A 6,591-nucleotide genomic window follows, 5' to 3' on the forward strand; every position below is an offset into this window, starting at 1 on the left:
CACTGGCCAGAGCAATCAGACAGATGAAAGAAATTAAAGGGATATGTATACTTAGATGACCCAAAAAACTCCACAGAAAACTTCTAGAACTAGTAAATGAATTCAGCAAAGTAGCAGGATATAAACTCAACACCCCAAAATCAAAGGCATTTCTGTGTATCACTGAGAAATCCTCTGAGAAGGAAATGAGGAAAATGACTCCATTTACAATAACCTCAAAAAAAAAAAGATACTTGGGAATCAATTTAATGAAAGAGGTGAAAGATCTATACAATGAAAACTACAGAACCCTAAAGAAAGAGATCAAAAAAGACCTTAGAAGATGGAAAGATATACCTTGGCTTCGATAGGCAGAATTAATATTATCAAAATGACCATACTATCTAAAACAAATACCATATCTTCATTCTCTCAGGCATATCAGTTCTACCTCTGCCCCTTTAAGCTCTTTTTAAATTTAGAGAGGAAAGAAAATCAGCCTCACATTCCAACTAACCACTGTAATGACTCCAATCTGGGACACATAATTTTAGCACTTTTAAATATATTTTCCTCATGAATTTACAAAAGTATTTTGAAAAATGGATGCAAGCATCAACATCCACATGTTGTGGCAATCCTCCCAACACATTGTGGAATATCTATATATATCATGTGTGATTAGTTTGTTATCCTTTCAAAAGTTTCAATATATGTTTTCTAGAGAAGTTGTACCACAAAAGTTACCTAATTTGAAGTTCCATGTTTCCATCGTCAATTTTGCTCTTATTGGAAGAGAATCTTCTATTTTGTTCATATGCTTGATGTGCATGGAGAAAAGATATGATATATATATTTTAGATTTGATCCCATCCAGCATGCATTTAATAATGTAACATAAATATAGAAGATGAATTTTACCTTGAAGTATTCACATAAACCCCGATGAACTGAAAAGAGATTGAGATATATGCTCAAATAAGTCTGAATATGCAAAGGGGAAGGAAGGGAGGATATGTGGAGGCAGGAAAGATGGTGGAATAGATGGACATCATTACCCTAGGTACTGTATATATGGTGTGACACTACACTGTGTATAACCATAGAAATGTGAAGTTGTGCTGCAACTGCATAGAATGCATAAAAATGTATTCTGCTATCATGTATATGCCTAATTAAAATTAATTACTTTCAAAAAATCTGAATATAACAAAACTATTCTCATTACACACTAAATGAATATGGACCCTAGTCCTCGTAGTTAGCATTGGTGAAGACTACTTTAGCTTTAGGAATCCTCTTTCATTTGGGGGATTTATGTTGAGCAATGACAGAAGACTCAAATGTACTAAATCAGAATCAGGAATATAAGTTTCAGAAAATTTGCAGTTAAGTTTCCAGGGGTAAAATCACTTTTGCAATGGCCCTTAATAGAATGCTGGAGATGCAGTATGCTGGAGAGCATAGTGATCTGTTTTCAAAAGAGGAAAAAAAGATTCTGAGAAGTGCAATAAGGAAACTGAGTTTAAAATGTGACAGGACATATCTCCAGTGAATCCTATCAGAATCATGTAATACACTTTAGTATAAGTATGCTTCCTGTTCCCTCATCTGCCTCATAATTATCAAATCCAATGTTGCTATGAGTTTTGGGGGACAAGGTATAAATGTGTGCACATCAGAGAGAGTTTTCTGAACCAATTAGCCCAGATATGTGTGTTTAGAATAAAAGGTAATACACATATTGCACATATTCATGTGAAAACTGGTGTACCTTCTTTTCCCAGAATCCCTTGTTTAATCAATAATTACTTTCTTTTTTTGCCCTCTCCTGGGAAGACAGTGGTTCCTCATTCATGAAAAAAAATATACAGTAAAGCTACAGTGTTCAGACTAGACAATATGAGGCACTTTTCCAAAAATAAAAGTGTTCTGAAAGTTTGTAGAATTATCAGATATCAATAGACTAGTGTGTTTCAAATAAATTGGTTGAGGGCTGGGATTGTGGCTCAGTGGTAGAGCACTCACCTAGCATGGGCGGGACCCAGGTTCGATCCTCAGCACCACATAAAAATAAAGGCATTGTGTTGTGTCCATCTAGTAAAAAAAAAAAAAAAAAAAAAAAAAAAAAAAAAAAAAAAAGATTCTCTCTCTCAAAAAAAAAAACAAATTGGTTGATACACAAAGAGTACTATATTGGTGTTTGAGGAGCAAACTTCATAAAAGATTTCTGATTAAAAAATGAGTCTGATGTGGCTGATCTTGACAGCTTTTCAAGTAATTGCACGAAAGTCCCAGATGAGCACAACATTTGCTTTTTAGAGTTCAGAATATATCTCAGCAATATGGTGCATTCCTGGCATGTCCAGGGACATGGTTTCTCATAAATCACCAATAAAATTATGAAATCAAGAATATTAAGGATGATAATAAGAATAACAAGTATGGAAATATTAGTGTCCTTTAAAGCAATGAATGCTTCAAAAATGCAACACGGCTCATCTGAATGACACATATGGATTCTTTACACACGGTGATGCCACTGGATACAGATGGGAGAAATGGGTAGCTGCAGGTTACTCAGATTCTTCCAGTTGTAACTTATTCTTATCATCACTGCTTGGGATATTGAGTTGAAACAGACAAACTGAAAAGAACTGATGAGAATTCTCTCACATTCCTCATACTTCCTTGCTAAATTCTATGTTACCTTCATCACATTCCCATCCCTTTAGCTTTTCCAAAGGAACCCACGGAAGTGGGAGCTTGTCTCCTTACATTTTCCATTTTATGTGTGGCTCTTTGCCATGCCTTGTGGCCTGTCAATGATACAGATTTATCTTAGAAATATCTACTCTTCACCTTAGTCTTTGGGTCCCTCCCATATCTAAAGAGACATGCTCAGAATGAAAAGCAAGATTTGTGCTTGCACTTGATCTTGGTTGTGTCTTGAAATGTAGGAACTGATAGTGTTTCTTGCACAGTTCCCAAAAGGATATCCAATGCACAGCTCCAATTCATTTTTTCTACAGATCAGGATCATTTGAATCACCTTAGACTATAATGAACATATAGAAGCTACGACCTGCTCAGTCAGAACAAGATCTTGAACATGGTCGCCAAGAGATGATTCCTAACAGTTGCAGAGTGTCAGTGTGAAATTTGTCCTCTTCTAATTCCTCTAGGTTAATTTGAATGTATCTCTGGATTCTTCCCTCAAAATAAAGTTTAGAAGAATCTTTAAGCTTTCCAAAGTTAATTTTAGATACCTGTGGATTTGGAAAGTGCTCAATAATAATTACTAGTCCTTTCAACTAATCAATTTGCTGTTTCTGCTCTAAAATTTTGCCCTAATGAGTAGCAACATGTTGCATGTCATTAACTTGTACACCTGCCTAATCATTTAGGGTAAGTGAACTTATCTCTGTGGGAATAGGTCTTCACTGCTCAATTCATTCCCAACTGTGAGTAAGTCAGGAAGGGTGTAAAAATTGTACCCTCTCCATCATTCAACTTTGGAACAGGAAACTCACAAATTCTTCTCAAACCTTAAAAACCCTGTTCTTTTCCCTTCTTACATGTTGTTGGAATTTCCTACGCTCTCCTGAGTACCACTGGTTCTTTTTTGTTTTTATTCTTTTTGACAATGTGTACTCACTACCTTCATCAGTCTTCATTCCCTCTTTTTAATGTCCTTTTCCTTATTTAAATTTACCTGTGATAAAAGCATGTCTCAACTGCAACTCACAGTTCAGTACCTTTAGCTATCCACCCAATTTAACCTGTGGCTGAAACCTAATGAGATACTCTACTTCTTACCTTTTTTTTCTTTTCTTTTTTTTTTTAAAGATAGAGTGAGAGGTGAGAGAGAGAGAGAGAGAGAGAGAGAGAGAGAGAGAGAGAGAGAGAATTTTTAATATTTATTTTTTAGTTCTCGGTGGACACAACATCTTTGTTGGTATGTGGTGCTGAGGATCGAACTCGGGCCGCACGCATGCCAGGCGAGCGCGCTACCACTTGAGCCACATCCCCAGCCCACCTTTTTTTTCTTAATCTTTACTACTTATTTAATAGGCACACGTCTTGCACAATTAGTATATACCAGCACTCATATTTCTTGGCCAGTTTTCTTTCCAATGTACTTTGTATCCTATGTGGTTCTTACCTTGTCTAAGTTCACGTATTCCCTTTTTTGTGCTTGCATTGATCTCAACAGATTGAGAAGCAGCACACATCTCCTGATATTGCTCAGAATCACTCTGGTAATGACAAAAATGAGTTACATATAGATATTATCATCACTCTTTGCACATCCCCATATTTACAGTTGTGCAATCTTTGGAGTTGGAGATTAGATCACTACATTTAGTGAAATAATATTTACTTATAAGACTCGATCTTATGCACTCCAGATGAAGCTGAGCTCTTCTCTTCATCTAGCTACCCATGGGGCAAAACCAGGAAAAAATAAAAGAGGAAATGTGTTCTCTGACAACAAGCACTGATATACATATATTCAAAGCATCTCACATCAGTGCTTAACTAGCAACGTGTGTATTCCTCCAACAAAACTCTTTTGAGACTGGAACTTGATGTTATATAGATTTGACATTTTAAACATAGGAGGGTTAAATTTTTTAAATTTCTTTTTTGCTTGTGTTTGGACATGATTCATTTATTTGATTGATTGATTTTTATGTGATGCTGAATCAAATCCAGGTTTCACACATGTGAGGCAAACACTCATCCCTGAGCCACAACCTTAGCCTGGGAGAGTTAAATATTTAATGTTAAAATATGATATTTGATGTGATAGAGATTTTAAATGTATCACAGCAAGTAGGAAGAAAATACTCTTGGAATTGTTTAATTTGATTTACCAGAGTCTTCTAAAAATTAATATATTTCAGCGAAGTACTTACTTCATCAAAATTTGAGTTTCAAGGAAGAGAAATTTGGAACAAAAATGTGTCCACAATTAATGTGGACAAAGAAAAACACTGCATTTGGGTAGAGTATGGGAACATCTTCACTGAAGAAAGTCTTGGGATTCCATGGAAGGAAGGCTCTATTTAATGATGAGTATTTTCAGAGATTGGAGCCAGAAAAACTGGTGTATGGCTGCATAATGAATAAGTCAGGCTGTTTGGAAATGCTAGAAAGTCATGACAAGAACCAGTGACCAGATGAAGCACAGAATCCATGGCTTTTAAAAAAAATGCATTCATTGAAGGAATAGACTGCAGCATTGCCAGGAAAAGCTAGCAGAGTGCAAGTAATAAATCTCTCCTCTCAAAGGCTGAGGAGAATCTCACTAACACAAGTAAAAAATGGGAAAAGCAAGAGATACACAGTTCTTAAATCATGAATTACAAAATGCCCACTAGAAGTCAAGGAAATATCATTCAAAACTGCATTGGCATTTCATATGCCCCCAGTCAGAATGACATATTTCAAGTATTCATATAATAAGTGCAGTGCAGGATGTGGCGGGAAAACTAATCCTAGACTGCCAGACTGAAAATTAAGACCTCCACACTGCAAAGCATTATGGAGATTCCTTTAGATTCTAGGAATATGGTCCAGCTTTCCCACTCCTTCCAATTAACCCCAATGTATGAATCAGAATGCACATGTGATATATGAACTTCAATATTTTATAGTACAAGTCACATTTATAGAATTATGGAACTAACTGATACCCATCAACAAAAGAATGGATTAAAGAAAACACACGGAATATTCAGCACTGATTTTCAGCAAATTAGTTATTCTTGATAAACCACTATGGCAAAATGATTTCACATATTATGTATTAAAATACTGCCTTAAATGTCTTTCAAACATATAAAAGTTAGAGCAGCAAAGTCTTATTAATTGTGTAAAAATTTTTTTAGAGAGAAAATAAGAAACTAATAGAGATTCCTCTGAACACAAACACAACATTTTCAGCAGAGGAGAGACTTGGATTTTTGCGTGGATATCAAGCAAATTTCAAAATACTGCCCAAAATCCTGGGCAGAGTTAGACTGTGAGTGCAGGATACTTTTATCCCTGGTTACCTCACAGAGGCTTTTTTCCTGGGATAACTGAAACAACATACATTCCTATTTCAACTTCTAAAATCAGATCAAACCATGGTACAAAACAATGGTTGGGAGGCACCCAAAGGAAGAATTAGGGTGGGTTCTAATCTGAGACCAGAATCCAAGACCAGATCTGCTGAGAGGCTTCAGTAGCTGGATCTTGGACCCGTGGTCTGCCAAAGATTAAAAAGTCATGGTACTTTCATTGAAATATGTTGTTTGAAGGTCTCTGATAGCAAGTGCCAGGGCAATGGCTGGTAGGAAACTGGATGCATGCAGAAAACACACATGACGATCCACACCAGGGATGGTAAACAAACTCAGCTGAGAGGCATTTAGAAATTTGTTGGCTTTTCCAACACACTGGTTTTTGTAGACACCCTTCTGGTGATTACAATGAAATTCTCAGAGTAAACACCTTGGAGAAGAGTTTCATTGTGTAGTAACTCTGTTTGCTGGATCAGAAACCACTGCAGGTATTGCAACTCCTGAATGCATAGCCAACTCTCCTTGCAGAAAGGTGAAA

This window comes from Spermophilus citellus, assembly GCF_964194105.1.
Source record: "Spermophilus citellus genome assembly, chromosome: 1".
Taxonomy (NCBI): domain Eukaryota; kingdom Metazoa; phylum Chordata; class Mammalia; order Rodentia; family Sciuridae; genus Spermophilus; species Spermophilus citellus.